Source organism: Papio anubis, chromosome X (genome assembly GCF_008728515.1).
Source record: "Papio anubis isolate 15944 chromosome X, Panubis1.0, whole genome shotgun sequence".
Taxonomy (NCBI): Eukaryota; Metazoa; Chordata; class Mammalia; order Primates; family Cercopithecidae; genus Papio; species Papio anubis.
In genome coordinates this window covers 48,500,771-48,517,645 of record NC_044996.1, presented here as the reverse complement: position 1 = coordinate 48,517,645, position 16,875 = coordinate 48,500,771, and the positions used below count along the sequence as shown (strand labels likewise).

Below are 16,875 nucleotides of genomic sequence, written 5' to 3'. Positions count from 1 at the left end.
TTCAATAAACTGATTCCCTTTCCTTAGGATAAATAACCAGTATGGGATTGCCAGATTGTATGGTAGCTCTGTTTTTAGTTTCTTTTTTTTTCCTTTGATAAATTGCCATACTGTTTTCCATAATGGCTGTATTAACTTCCATTCCTACCAACAATGTATAAGAGTTTCCTTTTCTCTGCATCCTTGCCAGAATTTATTATTTTTTTTTCTTTTTGATAATAGCCATCCTAATTAGGGCAAGATGATATCCCATTGTGGTTTTGATTTGCATTTCCCTGATGATTAGTGATGTTGAGCATTTTTCATATATCTGTTAGCCATTTATATGTCTTCTTTTGAGAAGTGTCTATTTGTGTCTTTTGCCCACTTTTCAATGGAGTTATATGTTTTTTTCTTATTGAGTTGTTTGAGTTCCTTGTGTATTCTAGATTAACTAGTCTCCTATCAGATTAATAATTTATAAATATTTTCTCCCATTCAACAGGTTGTCTCTTTATTGATTATTACTTCTACTGTGAAGAAGTTTTTAAATTTAATTAAGTTCCATTTGTCTGCTTTTGTTCTTATTGTCTATGTTTTAGAGGTCTTAGCCATAAATTCTTTGTCTAGACTAATGTCCAGGAGAGTTTTCCTTAAGTTATCTTCTAGTATTTTTAGTTTCAGGTCTTATATTTAAGTCTCTAATCCTTGTTGAGTTTATCTTTGTATTTGGTAAGAGATAGGAATTCAGTTTTATTCTGCATGTGGCTATCCAATTTTCCCAGCACCATTTATTGAAGAGGGTGTCCTTTCCCTAATATAAGTTCCTGTTGGCTTTGTAAAAGATCATTTGTCTTTAAATATGTAATTTTATTTCTGGGTTCTCTCTTCTCTTCCATTGGTCTATGTGTCTATTTGTATACCAGTGTCATGCTGTTTTGTTTACTGTGGCTTTGTAATATATTTTGAAATCACGTAATGTGATGCCTGCAGCTTTGTTCTTTTTGTTCAGGATTGCTTTGGCTATTTCAGCTCATTTTTGGTTTCATATGAGTTTTTGGGTTGTTTTTCCTAATTCTGTAAAGAATGATGTCAGTATTTTGTTAAGGATTATATTGAATCTGTAGATTGCTTTGGGCAATATGTTTATTTTAACTATATTAATTCTTCTGATCCATGAACATAGGATGTTTATCCATTTGTTTCTATCACCTTCAATTTCTTTCAACAGTGTTTCACAGTTTTCCTTGTAGAGATCTTTTACCTCCTTGTTTAAATTTATTCCTAGGTATTTTTTTCTAGATATATTAAGTGGGATTGCTTTCTTGATTTTTTCTTTTTTTTTGCCTAGGTCATTATTGATGTATAAAAATGCTAATTTTTGCACATTGATTATGTAACCTGCAAGTTTACTGGATTAATTGATCAAATCAAAGAGTTTTAGTGGAGTCTTTAGGTTTTTCTAGATATTAATTGATCAAATCAAAGAGTTTTAGTGGAGTCTTTAGGTTTTTCTAGATATTAGATTTTATCATCAGCAAAAGGACAGTTTTACTTCCTCATTTCCAATTTGGATGTCTTTTTTTTTTTTTTCTTCTCTTGCCTGATTGCTCTGGCTAGGACGTCCAGTACTATGTTTAACAGGAGTGGTGAAAGTGGGCATCCTGGCTGGGCACAGTGGCTTACACCTGTAATCCCAACACTTTGGGAGGCTGAGACTGGCAGATCACCTGACGTCAGGAGTTCGAGACTAGTGTGGCCAACATGGTGAAACTCCATCTCTACTAAAAATACAAAAATTAGCCGGGTGTGGTGGCAGACAACTGTAATCCCAGCTACTCGGAAGGCTGAGGCAGGAGAATCACTTGAACCCAGGAGGTGGAGGTTGCAGTGAGCTGAGGCTGCACCATTGCACTCCAGCCTGAGCCGCAAGAGTGAAACTCCATCTCAAGAAAAAGAAAAGAAAAGAAAAAAGAAAAAAGAACAAAGTGGGCATCCTTGTCCTTGTCTTGTTCCAGATTTTACAGGAAAGGCTTTCAACTTTTCCCCATTCAGTATGTTTTCAATTGTGGTTTTGTCATATATGGCCTTTACCTTTATTAATTTGAGATGTGTTCCTTCTTTGCCTAGTTTGTTGACTGTTTTTCATCATAAAGAGATGTTGAATTTTATCAAATACTTTTTTTCTACATTTATTGAGACAATTGTATGGCTTTTGTCCTTCAGTCTATTGATGTGTTGTGTCATGTTTTTAGATTTGCATATGTTGAACCATCCTTGCATCCCTGATATAAATCCCACTTGATCACAGTGTATTATCTTTTTGATGTGCTGTTGGATTTGATCATCTAGTATTTTGTTGAGGATTTTTATGTCTATGTTCATCAGATATATTGGCTTGTAGTTTTCTTTTTGTCATTGTGTCCTTGTCCGGTTTTGCTATCAGCATGATGCTGGCCTCATAGAACGAGTTAGGGAGAATTCCCTCCTCTTTGGTTTTCTTGGAATAGTTTCAGGAGGATTGATATTAGTTCTTCTTTGTATGTTTGATACAGTTCAGCTGCAAATCCATCTGTTCCTGGGCTTTTCTTTTTTGAGAAACTTTTTATTACTGATGCAATTGTCCTACTTATTATTGTTCTGTTCAGGTTTTCTATTTCTTCCTGATTTAGTCTTGGTAGCTTGTATGTTTCCAGGACTTCATCTGTTTCCTCTAGGTTTTACAGTTTGTGAGCATACAGTTATTCATAATAGTCTCTGATTATCTTTTGTGTTTCTGTGGTATCAGTTGTAATGTCCCCCACTTTATTTCTGATTTTATTTGAGTTTTCTCTCTGCTTGGTTAGTATAGCCAGTGATTTATCAATTTTGTTTATCTTTTCAAAAATCCAATTTTTCATTTTGTTGATCCTTTGTATTTTTTCAGTTTCTATTTCACTTATTTCTGTTCTGATCTTTATTATTTCTTTCCTTCTGCTAATTTGGGGCTTGGTTTGTTCTTGCTTTTACAGTTCCTTGAGGTGTATTGTTAGGTTGTTCATTTGGTCTTTTTCTACTTTTTGATGTAGGTGTTTGCTACTATAAACTTCTTAGTAATTCTTTTTTGCTGTATCCCATAGGTTTTGGTATGTTGTCTTTTCATTTTTATTTGTTTAAAGAAATTTTTTATTTCCTTCTTAATTTCTTCACTAACACAGTGGTTGTTCAGGAGCATTTGTACAATTTCATGCATTTGTACAACTTCCAAAGTTCCTCTTATTTTTTGTTTTATTCTATTGTGGTCTGAGAAGATGTTTGAGGTGGTTTTAATTTTTTAAAAAATATGTTGAGCCTTTGTTTTGTGGCCTAACATATCATCTGTCTTGGAGAATATTCAATGTGATGATAAGAATGTATATTCTGGCTGGGCAAAGTGGCTCATGCCTGTAATCCCAGCACTTTGGGATGCCAAAGTGGGTGGATCATGAGGTCAGGAGATTGAGACCATCCTGGCTAACAAGGTGAAACCCTGTCTCTACTAAAAATAGAAAAAAAATTAGCCAGGCATGGTGGCGGGTGCCTGTAGTCCCAGCTACTCGGGAGGCTGAGGCAGGAGAATGGCGTGAACAACCCAGGAGGTGGAGCTTGCAGTGAGCCAGGAGGTGGAGCTTGCAGTGAGCCAAGATCGCGCCACTACACTCCAGCCTGGACAACAGAGCGAGACTCTGTCAAAAAAAAAAAAAAAAAAAAAAGAATGTATATTCTGCAGGTGTTAGACAAAATCATCTGTAAATGTTTGTTAGATCCATTTGTTTATGGTTCTATTTCAATCCAATATTTTTTTTGTTGTTTTTTGGTCTAGATGATCTGTCTGATGCTGAGATTGAGGTGTTGAAATCCCCCTTATTCTTATATAGGAGTCTACCTCTTCCTTTAGATCCAATAATACTTTTTTTCTATATCTGGGTGCTCTGGTGTTGGGTGTATATGTATTCAGAATTATTATATCCTCTTACTGACTTGATCCCTTTATCATTTTATAATGACCTTCTTTGTCTCTTTTTACTGTTTTTGACTTAAAATCTGTTTTATCTGATGAAAATGCAGATATTCCTGTACACTTTTGGTTTCTGTTTGCATGGAATACATTTTCCATCCTTTTACTTTGTCTATGTCTTTATATGTGAAGCGAGTTTCTTGTAGGCAGCATGTAGTTAGGTCATGTATTTTTTATCCATTCAACCAGTCTTTATCTTTTAAGTGGAAATTTTAATTTGTTTATAATCAAGGTCGTTATTGATAAGTGAGTATTCCTGTCATTTTATTAATTGTTTTCTGGTTGTTTTGTAGATGCCTTGGTCTTTTGTTTCTCTCTTATTGTTTATCATTGCTATTTGTTGGTTTTCTGTAGTGCCAGCAGTGGCAGCAGTGGGACAGACAGATGGATAGGATCTTGGACTCCTGGCCAGCATGTGTGGCATCAGCAATAATAGTAGTGGTGATGGGACAACACTTGGGCTCCCAGGCAGCACTCACTATTGTTAGCAAGGATGGGAGGACAGTCTGCAGCCCCCAGCTGGGTGCTTGCATGTGGATGCAGGTAGTGGGGTTAGTGGCAGGCTGGGTGGGCTCATCCTTGGGTCTCTGGTAGGAGTGCACAGATGCCAGCAAGGGTGGACTAGGCATGTTGGTCCCTAGGCACCTGCATGGCATCCTCAGGCACTGGCGCAAGTGGAGGGTGGTGTTTCAGACTGGGTGGGCCTATTTCTAGGTCCGCCAATGGTGCACATGGGCACAGGTTGTGATAGGCAGGGCAGGATGACCCACTGTGGTGGGTGGAGAGAGCCTAATGTCAGAGTGCATGCAAGTGCGCAGTGGTTCTGTTGCTGTATGATGGGTGGTGGGGCATAGGTGGGGGGTGGGGGGCAGTGGTTGGTGTTAGTGGGAGCAACTCCAAGCCAGTGGGCAGCTTTCAGGCTTTGGATAATATTTGTTTTGGCCTCTGGTGGCAGCAGCAGCAGCTGCAGTTGTATGCAGGGAAAGCCTGTCCTCATGGTGTATTAGTGCACAGCAGCCATGCTACTTTGGGGGTAGAGGTTGCTGTCAATGGCAGCATCCCCAGGCAAGTGGGTGGCTTTCAGGCTCTGGGGAGCACATGCTTCAACCTCTAGTTGTGGCAGGAGTGACAGGTATTGGGGCAGCAGTGTGCGGGGAGAACTTGTCATCAAGTCACATGCTAGTGTGCAATGGCCCTGCTGGTGGTGTGGGCAGGGTTTCTGTCAACAGCTTCAGATAGGCAGCTCTCAGGTTTTAGAGAGGATGAGCTTTGGCTCTCTTTGTCCCAGAGGCAGTCTCCTTGGCATGTTGCACTGCTCCATTTCCTGGAGTATAGGAATCTGTAGAGGCTAGAATCTGTAGAGGGGACCCTGCCACACTGCCGGACCCAGCTGGCCTTGCACCACTGAAACTCTTCAGGTGAATGCAGCAGGATGTAAGTGGGGCTCCAGGGGTTTGGAGATGTAGGGACTAATGTCAGCACAGAATCCAGTCTCTTGAGGGCTGACTCTCAACATAGCACCACGGTATGGTTTCTTAGGTCTAGGGGATGTCTGGGATCCAGTATTAGCTAGCTCCCTCTGTGGAGCAAGCTGTCACATGGTCTCCTGGAAGCTCCTTACATTAGTGCCAGGTTCCAGGAAGACTGAGGGGTTCTCCTATGGCTAGGGTTGCAGGAGTTCATGGTGGGAATGTGGACTGCTGGGGTCACTCACTTACCCTTCCCCCACATTGGAGATTCTCTCCAGGCTTCCAGCCTATCCTAGCCAAGCAAGCTGCCTCACTTTCCTTTCCTTCCTTGTCTTAGGTGTTTCCTGTCACTTCTCTGTTGAAATTCAGCATTCTCTCTTAGGTGATCTATTCGAAGTGTAATTATATACTATTTTGGTTCTTCTTTGTGGAGGAGGTGAGTGTTTGATACCTCTAGTAAGCCATCTTGAATCCTTCCTGAATATTTGACCTTTTTAACTTAAAAAAAATTTCATATAATTAAACTATTGCAATTGACATATAAATGCAATTATATATTTAATTATAACAATATGCATTATATACATTATATAACAAGATAAAATATTTGAAGAGCACATAATATAAATACATATACATTAATAAACTGTAAATATAATATGCAATTGAATACATTTAAATAATATAATTTATAAAATATGAATATATTGTATAACCTGTAATGATATTAGAATATAAGTTATAATAAAGCATGTACAAAATATACATATGATAATGGTATATAGTATTATTACTATGTACTATACATGTATTGTTTTTTCGTATTATATAAAATGAATACATTTGAAAATATAGGTTAGAATATTTCATAATGCCCTTTTACTGTCATGAAGTGAAATTTATAGGTAATATGACTCACCTATCACCTAAATTTGAAAAAACAATTAATGAATTTAATATAAAGATGAAATATAAGTAATTTAGTGAGAACTAATATGTATTATATGTAAAGGCTTGAGAGGTACAGTAGAATAATTAACAAAATAAGTATATAATTAACATGAGCAGTAGTAGTGGTAGCAGTAGGAATAGGAAACCCTTACTGAGCCTTATCTGTGTGTCAGTCCCTGTTCTAAGTACTTTCAGGTGTGTGAACACCTTTAAGTACACTCTCTTAGACGTCAGTAGACTGGAACACATCTCAGAAGAACCTTCAGTTAACTGACATTTATTCCCACCTACACCCTCTCCCTTGTAAGACAAGCTTTTAGTCACTAGTATGTTTTTTTCAAGATACTTATCTATGTATATAAGAGCCTAAACTTGAAAGAAATAGTGGTTATCTCAAGGCAGGGGTTTGATATGAGGAATGAGGATAGGACTGTGTGTACTGAATAAAGGAGACATTAGCTATATCTGCAATGTTTTATTTCCTTAATAAAACAAAGCTATTGAAAGTGAATTGGAAAAAAGTTAACACTATTAATTTTGAAAGATAAAATCATGAGAATTTTTAATATTATTCATTTTAGTTCTCTGTTAACATTGAAATTTTAAAAACTAATAATAAAGAATATCACCAGGAGATTTTCCACGATCATATATGCAGCTTATCTTCCCAACCTTGAAACTCACCAACTCGGATAATCCATTTTACTGGTACTGGGTTAGAGCTTGTCTGGTTTAGCACCTTCATTTCTTTAAGGAGTAGAAACTGGCTTTCCTTAAATTGGGTATCTTGTTAATGAGGCAGAGGCGGAATGATAACTCAGATTTTCTGATCTCCAGCCAGCTGTCTACTGTTTTCAGTACCTTAGCATTGGGGTCCAGGACGATGACCTCAAAAGCCTGACATATCTTCAGTCAAGCCACAAGGATTTTATTCTCTTCACAATTCTCTACTTATTGGGACAGAAAAGTGGATTCAGATGTTTTAGAAAAGATTTCTGAAAATCCAAAGATTAATTTCCAGCTAATGTGAAAATTAGTTAACCAAAGCAGTTCACTCCACTGACTTTTAATTATGTGAGTTATCACAGGATGAGAATTTATGGAGTCAACCCTCTGTATCCACAGGTTTCACATCCATGGATTCAACTAAGCATGGATCAAAAATATTTAAACAATAACAATATAACAATAAAAATAACACAAAAATAGAATATAACAACTATTTACATTGTATTAGGTATTATAAATACTCTAGAGATAATTTAGAGTATGTGAAAGGATGCGTGTAGGTCATATTTCAAATACTACACCATTTTATATCAAGGTCTTGAGCATTCAAAGATTTTATTATCCTAATGTGGGGGAGAGGGTCCTGAAACCAATCCCTTGTGGATACTGAGGGCTGACCATAAACCTAAATTCAGTAAGACCTCCTAAGTTTCTGATCTGGGAGGTACTGAGGGGAGATGGAGAGTAAACAGAAAGAAAGAAAAACGTGAGTCTCTGACCTTGACTAAAGTGCAAATCAATAAAGTAGGAAAACCAAGATGCCATTTGACACCTACTTAAGCTCAGAGCATGACTAGGATTTGGTTGGGATATGCATGGAAGGTAGGAAAAATGGTATGAGGATGAAGACAGGAAGGAACTGACTGAGCAAAGGTCCACAGCATAACTGCTTTCTGACAAGGTTGGGTAAGGTGAGACAGGCAGGGAAGTCAACCTGTCTAGAGCAGGAAGTTTCTCTTGGAGAGTGGTAGACAGATACTTTGATAGGGTAGACTTGGTGATTTTGACTATTCAGCATGGAATCATGAGTTCTGGAGTACAGTTGTAGCAGAGAAATTATTTTGTTATTCCTGTTTGTTAGATGCTAGCTAACCCAATTAAAAAATGAGCAATAACTGAACAGAAATTTCTGAAAAGACACACAAATGTCCAACAGATATGTGAAATAATGTCACCGTAACTAATTACCAGAGAAATCCAAATTAAAACCAAAATGAGACATCACCTTACACCTGCTAAAATGGCTACTACCAAAAAGATAAAAGATTGTGTTGGCCATAGGATATAATTTTAATGTAGCAAACCCCCACATTGTGACCATACCTCCATATTCAGCTTCCTCTCTGATGACTGCCATCATGCTATACTTCACCAACCCTTAACTGCTTACAGTTTTGAGTACACACTGTATTCCTCACCTTTGTACCTCTGCTACCATGGTCCTCTTCATCTGGCTGAACTCTATCTAGTTCTTTAGACTCAGTTTAATCAATATATTTCCAGGAGCCTATCCTTACCCTAAAATGACTTTCAAGAAATGCACATAGAAATCTTGTAAAACATTGATACATTGGAAAAAAAATTACCATAAACTTTTAACCCTAATGTGAGCGTTATAACTATTTGATGATTTTCCTTCCAGCTTTTTAAGGCCTATTTTATTTAAACAATAGAGATTTTATTGTACAAAATTTTGCATTCTGTTTTTTATTTGATTTGACATTATCCTTTGAGCATTATCCCATCATTAAAAACAATTTAAATAGCTTTATAATATATTCCACCATGTTGGCTTACTTCAATACATCTAATTATTCTTCTATTTAAAAAAAAAGATTGTGTTGGCAAGGTTGTGGAGGAAAGGGAACCCTTGCACACTATTGGTGGGAATGGATGTTAGTATACACACACACAATAGAATACTATTCAGCCTTTAAAAAGTAGAAAATCTTGTCATTTGCTTCAACATGGATGAACCTGGAGGATATTATGTTAAGTGAAATAAGCCAAGCACAGAAAGACAAATACCACATGATCTTACTTATATGTAGGATCTAAAAAAGTTGAACTTAACAGAAGCAGAGACTAGAATGGTGATTACCAGGGGTGGAAAGTGAGGAATGGGATAATATTGGTTAAAGGGTACAAAGTTTCAGTCAAACAGGAGGAATAATTTCAAGATATCTATTGCGCAGCATAGGAACTATAGTTAATATATACCTGAAAATTGTGAAGAAAGTCAATCTTAAAAGTTATCACTACAAAAAAAATTCATGTGAGGTGAAGGTTATGTTAATTAGCTTGATTTAATCATTTTACAATGTATACGCATATAGAAACATCATGTCATATGTCATATATTTATATAATTTTATTTTTTAATTAAAACTTAATAAAGACAAAAAAAGAATATTGAAATAATCCAAGCAAGACATGAGAAGCACTTAGATAGACTTCAGTGTCTTTAAGGATAGAAAGGAAGGGGACAGATTTGAGTAACTTTTCAGAAATGGGCAAGGCTTAATGTCTTATGGAAAGGGTAGGAGGTGGTCAGTGAGAAGAGAAAGTTAAGATTCAGTGATGACTCCACACTTTTTGGCTTGGATGACTGTGAACATGAGAGGTGGGGCAGATTTTGCAGGGGAGAGAAGCTCACTGCCTAGCATCCTGGATTTGAGGGGACAGTAGAAACCCTGTTACAGGGCTTGGTGGGCAGTTCTACTACCCTGTCTCCCACAGGCACATTAGCATTAACATCAGTGCATCTGAGGAATTGTCCTGGCTAGTGTCTAATTCCCAAGAAGACTCATCAGGTCTCAAGGTAATCAGAAGTTGAGGAGTTGGTTGTAATGCCTCTCCATGGCTTCACTTTCAGAATGCACTGGAGGCTCATTCATTAGATAAAGATCAAAAGAGTGATTTTGACAAAGCATTGCACAGATTCTGTAATGAGAGGGAAATGAAAATGGTTGGCAGCCCATTATTAAGCGTAATAACTAGGTTGCAATGAGATGAAGGACTTCATTTAGGCAGATCTTTCCCATTGATGAATAATACGGGGTAAAAGTGTGAAAGGAAGCATATAATCCAATTCATAAAATATGTAAACTGAACAGAAATTTCTGCAAAGGTATTTTAAAAAACCCAAGGCAATAATAATTCATTGTCTATATAGAGCTGAGTGTGAAATCTTTCTACTGATGGACAATGATGCACAGATGAAATTTTTAAAATCAATATTTTTTCCAGACAGAACTTTATTTTTTTTTTAAAATGACAAAAGCTCTGTCTGTACTTCTAGGCTGGGAGAAAAGAGGCACAGGTGTAGCAACAGGGGCACAGGCCACTCACATTTTAGAGAGTTTGACTTGCTTGTGCCTGTGGAGTGCCCACTTGAGGCAGACAGAGTCCTCTGTGCTGGGTATAAACAGGAAGAAACTTTTCTTAGATGGGGGCATATCTGAGATAGAAATACAGGGCATTCAACTCCCACATTAAAATACTAGGAAAAAGAGCATAACATTTTATTCAACAAGTAAAATATATACAAATGTTAAAATAAACACAACTATATTTCTTTTTTTTAAGAGGAATTGACTGAATTTTATTTATTTATTATTTATTTATTGAGACAGAGTCTTGATCTGTTGCCCAGGCTGGAGTGCAGTGGCATGACCTCTGCTGGTGTGCAGTGGCGCAATCTCTGTTCACTGCAACCTCTGCCTCCCAGTCCCAAGCGACTCGTGCCTCACCCTCCAGAGTAGCTGGGATTACAGGCGTGTCCTGCTAATTTTTGTATTCTTAGTAGAGATGGAGTTTCACTGTGTTGGCCAGACTGGTCTCGAACCCCTGGCCTCAAGTGATCTGCCCACCTCGGCCTCCCAAATTGCTGAGATCACAGGCATGAGCCACTGCACAGGCCCACACACAACTATATTTCTTAAATATAATGGTAGGAATGGGATAATCATTCCCAGATACTTAATTTTAAATAAATTGATAGGGGTCAGATAAAGTTTTCCAAAGTTTAGATCTGACCTTTGGAGATTACGTCAAGATCATGAATTATTAATAATTACTCTGTAAACACTGTATAACTCATAAATAATTAGCATACATTATCTTACAGCTATTCTTCCCACAATGGTTATTATTTGGGAATATGATGTCCCTCAGCTGAAAATGTCTACTCCTGGACAGGCATGAACTCTGTGGAATACACATGACAATTTGGATAGCACCAAGCAAATTTTAATATTTTACTAGCTCCTGGGCTGGGATGAAGAGAAGTATAGGAGGCAGGATATAGAACACATAATGATTAAGATTATAAGTTCTGTGTCCAGCTTATTTGGGTTAGAGTCTGAATTCTGCCACTACAACTTGAGTGACCTTGAGTAAGTCACTTAAACTCTCTGAGCTTTCTTTTTCTCTCATCAGTAAAGTGGAAATAAGAAGAGTCCCTCCCTCCCAAAGCTGACATGAGAATGAAAGGAGAAAAATTTGTGCAAAACACCTAGCACAGTTCTTGGATGGTCTGTTCTAAGGGCCCAATTAAACTAATAGCTGCTGCTGCTGTTACACCTTTCTGTGCTGGGTCATTCACTGGGGGTGTCTGTGTGTGTAGCCTGGTTCCCCAGTTTGAGCAAGATCGCAGCTGTATCCTCAACTTTTGGCTTCTGTCACCGACAACGGTGCATTCCCATAGGTGTGCTGTGATTCACCTCCAGCAACCAGCAGCTGGTCAATGATAAATCCATAGTTTTAAAGCTAATGTGGGGAAAACATGTAAAACAAAAACTTGGACAGCTCGCCCTCTAGTGGTAATTTTATGAATTGCCCCCAACAATTGCCCTGTTAGCTCACAGGAAAACTGTTAGTAAAAATGAGTGGGATTAAGTTTGCATAGTTAAAACACCTGGTTTAGCAAACGAATTTGTTAATCACAAACACATAATAAGCTAGTATAGGGTACATGCTTGCATATTTTCTCACGTGCTGATTAGCCATTATACCTAACGAGGGATTTCCAATTTGGGGAAATAAAAGTCCAGAATCAGCAATTCTATACGTAGTTATATATCCTGTCCCCCAATAAGAAATTGTGTATAGTCATTAGAGTCTAGTTTCATTGCACTCAATATTCTTTTTTTCTGAAATAATGTTATAATTGTTGATAATAGCAACTTATCCTCTTGTAGGTATTTATAAATTTTCACAGTGTTTTTATTTATTATTATTATTATTATTTTTTACAACAGATAGATGCAGCAGGATTTGCCTTCCTGATTGTACTGAAGGGAAATTAGGAGGCTTATCTATAAAGAGGCTAAATGAGTTTGCTTGGGACACTCAGGGCACTTTGCAGGGGACTGCACTGATTTTTACTTGTAGGAATCTCCTTCTAGCAAAATAAATTGCATAGATGCTGGCATGTTCCTTTCTAGTCTTTATGTGCTCCTTCTTTGGAATCTTTATGTCGAACTCCCTAGACATACACTGGTTGTACAGATCAGAATGAAAATGATTAAAATAGAGATACAAGTTTTATAGAAGTGGCTTTCTTCACTCCATTATAATTGTTTTGGAGAACTCATATATTAAAGCACTTTGTTTGTTTGTTGGTTTTGAGACAGAGTCTCACTGTGATGCCCAGGCTGGAGTGCAATGGCATGATCTCAGCTTGCTGCAACCTCCACCTCCTGGGTTCAAGTGATTCTCCTGCTTTGGCCTCCCAAGTAACTGGGACTGCAGGCATACGCCACCATGCCTGGCTAATTTTTGTATTTTTGGTAGAGACAGGGTTTCACCATATTGGCCAGGCTGGTCTCGAACTCATGACTTCAGGTGATCTGCCCACCTCAGCCTCCCAGAATGCTGGGATTACAGGTGTGAGCCACTGCACCCGGCTGATATTAAAGCATTTGTACCCACAAGACTAAACCAAATAATAACTTTTTGAGCCTTATAGAAATCTAAGTCAAGGGAGTAGTGATGAGAATCTTAAAAGCCCACAATTGTTCTTTTAAATACTGAAATTGCTATTCATAAGACTTGAGTGAACAGAGAAAGGATAATTTAGGAATAGGAGGTGTTTTCAAATCCAGGGACCAGAATATTTATAATCATACTCACTGATTGTGAAACAGAGGGCAGACATACATTCACTTATACTTTCAGTGGGTTCGTTCCATAGCAAGCTTCAGTCCAACTGCAGAGTTTCACTATTCAGGGGAAATAGTGAAATTCCCTTCCTTCAATGCCTCCATTCACATTTGTGGCTGGTCAGTGAGATACAGTTATCAAATCACCTGTGGGAGAAGCCAGTCTATCCAGTCAACACTCTTCTCAGGAGCCCTGCAAGGAGCTTGCTTAAATAGGTGCCACTGGAATTGTGAACAGTATAGGGCTGGATAGCTCTGTGGATTGGAGACTTGTGCAGATGAGATCAAGCGCACCAGTTGGCTCCCTCTATGGGCTACCCAGTTCCACTGTGGCCCCAGTTGATCTGTAGCCTGCACCTTTGTCAGCTGCATCACAGATGTATTCATTCAGCCATTCAGCGTTTGCCAAATATGTATGGAGAGTCTACATACAAGGGGCTGTGGAAGTATGGCATGTGATTGCAAACTCCTGATGACAGAAATCTGACTTGTGTGCATTACTTTTAATGGCACTTGGCAAATTCAGTTATATGTGACCTTTCATCTCTTCTTGCCCTTTTGTGACTTTCTGATACCTCTAAGCTCTTCCCTCTTAATGTCAGTGTTCAATCCCTCCATGTTGACTGATCACCTGACTTTTCAGGCCTCTTACTTCAGCCTGTATTACTTAGTTGCTTCCCTAGTCCAAAATCTAAAAATAAGTGTGCTATATCCTTTTCTAGCTCTTTTTTTTCCCACTCTTGGATTATTAAGAATAGCAATCCAATAAAAAATAATCATACCAACTTGTTGGAATCTAGTAGGGATCTAATACTCTAATTTAGGTTTAAGGCTACAATGCCTTAACTCATGGAAATGGATTTCTACTGATGAAAGTGTAGAGTGAGAAAATATTTGGTGGCACATAGGCATTCATAGATCCGTGTTATCATACCTCTGGTCCATTTTAATGGGAAAATTCCCTGAGATCTCTTGAAATATCTTCTGTTGTAACCTTACACTGCAAATACTAAGGGAAAAGAATAAATGGGGATAACGTTTAGAAATTACTTTCTCCATTATTGTATTTCTGTTCTCTGGCTATTGACTACCTTATAACTAAATACTCCCTCTCTGATACCTAAGGCAAGGGAACAGAAGAACAGAGACCATAAATCTATTAAGTCAAATACATATTGCTCACATGGCCTTTAAAGGGAAATGAATTATCAGTGTACTCTCCAGGTCTGCATGATAAAACTAATTGTAATGGCAATTAAATGTATTACACTGCCATTGAGCATGCTTGCTGTGACTCTGGAGCAGATACATTGATTACCTTCAGTACTTACCATGTCCCATCACTAATGGGCCAAAGCAGACTGTTAACATTGTAAAGGTGTAGGATTACGCAATAGATCACTTAGAAGAGATAACTAAAGAGATTTGGGAAGCAAATTGAAATAGCATTTCAATTTTTTTTCTATCAAGTAGGTAATGATAGAGTTTGATGCTATTTTGCAAAGCCAAATTTGTTAATTCAAAATATTTGCTGTGCATCTTAGGATTAGGGGAAAACAAAAACTGAAATATTAAACAGTTTTTAAAAATATTCTCATGGGGTTTATTTTGTTTCTATTAACCAACTTTTGAAAAACAAGCTATGAGAAAACATATATTTTCTAACAAATATTTATATCATTACCTCTCAGTTGTTTCAATGCATGCAAAGAGTATCACAGATAATTTATAAAAAGAATAATATAAAATCCATTTAAAGATGATAAAACAATAAATATTAAAGTAGTATTTGATCCAGAGGTGTATCACTAGTAATTTATAATAACCCAGAAAGTTCAACAAATTCAAGTTTCCTTCTTTTCCTTCTTGAAAGTTTTGTAGTGACAAATGACAGGTAAACAATCCAATAGCAAGGACTGAATTAAAAAGACCCCTAAGAGACAGCCAGTGATCAGTACATATTTAGTCCAAACCACTGTACCTTCTTGGCTTTAACAGTGTACAACAATCATCAGAATCCATAGTGATGAATCTGATACCTCTGAATCCTCAAAGAAAGTTTAGATGCCCTTCACTATCAATTTAAAGGGAGTTATTTATTTGTTTGTTTGTTTATTTCTAATGAATACCTCACATACTATAAGAGGAGTTGAGGCAGTGTGTAATAACAGCCCACGTGCAGCAGGCCAGTGAAAGCCAAAGTCAGAAAGAGAGATCAGAAACCAGAGTTCAAAATCTTTCTTGGGCCATAGACCCCTTTGAAAATGTGAAAGAAAAAAGAGCTATGGAAAATTTCCCCAGAAAAGTATACCTGTGTAAATAGGCACATTGTTTTGCCAACAACCTTGAAGCTCAGGCAGGCATCCTCCCACTGGGTGTCCTTGAACCCTAGTTCAAGAACCCCTCATATAGAGAAAGTGAAATCCTGAGGTAAGATAGTTATTACACTTGAACATTGCATTTAGCTCTGAGCTTCCTGTCAACTGAGGTTAAAAGATTAAACACGCTGGGTTAGAGTTCTCAACATCTAAAAAAGGAAGCAGATCAGTTCAAAAAATCATAAGTGAAACATATAATTTTAAAATGGCAATGTTTATACATTTATCTGAGATGATTGTTTTTTAAAGGGTAATCAAGAAAAATGAAGGGATATAGCGTAATTTGATGAATTTTTTTTGAAAATAAGAGATTGGAAATAAAATAGCTATGCTAATTATATTGACCAGCATATGAGATTGGCCACAGCATTTCATTTTTAATCCTTCTGGAAAATAAGGAATTTACTGTACATGTCTTTCTTTAATGGTAGATTTACCTACCTACCTAATATTATTTGATTACAGCTGACAGTAATATAATATATTCCCATGAGCACTCAGCAGCTAAGCAGAAAGGGAGGCCTTAGGGTATAAAGAGAAATTGACCTATGGTTAAATGTATGCTATTAATAGGTCATACCATGGAAAACTAGCATGTATATAACAGCAAATAATTACTGTAGGTGCCTACTGCTTTCAACTAGAGCATTTACTTTCTCAAAGGCAAATAATAGCACAATTGTTATTGTCACAATTATAGGCATAGGCAGTATAGGGTAGGGGTTAAGAACACAGTCTGGAATCAGAGACTGGTTTTCCACCACTTATTGGCTGTGTGACCTTGGGCAAAGTCATTTAACTTCTTTTGTTTCGGTGTCTTCATTTGTAAAATAATAAGAAAAGCATTCATCTCAGGACCACTTCTAGGCTGTGTAGAGGTCTCTTGGAAATAAGTGTTTTGTGGGGCTCCTGTCTATATAAACAATTTGAGTCACCTAAAACCAATATGTCAGCGTCATTCTAGTAGTCCAATTTCACAGGCTAATGTGATGGAAATACTGCAAGGCTAGTAGAAGCAAACAACTTGCCTGGCCACTCTGCTGGAATTAGGACCTGGCCATGGTGCCACAGGACAAACCTACAGGCACGAGTTCTGAAGCTCCTTGAAG

General features: G+C 37.5%; 1 protein-coding gene across 1 annotated transcript in view; it reads left to right on the top strand.

The window, feature by feature from the left end:
* Positions 1–16,875, top strand: part of IL1RAPL2 (interleukin 1 receptor accessory protein like 2) — a 1,212,980-nt gene that overhangs the window by 559,064 nt on the left and 637,041 nt on the right. The window lies entirely within an intron of this gene.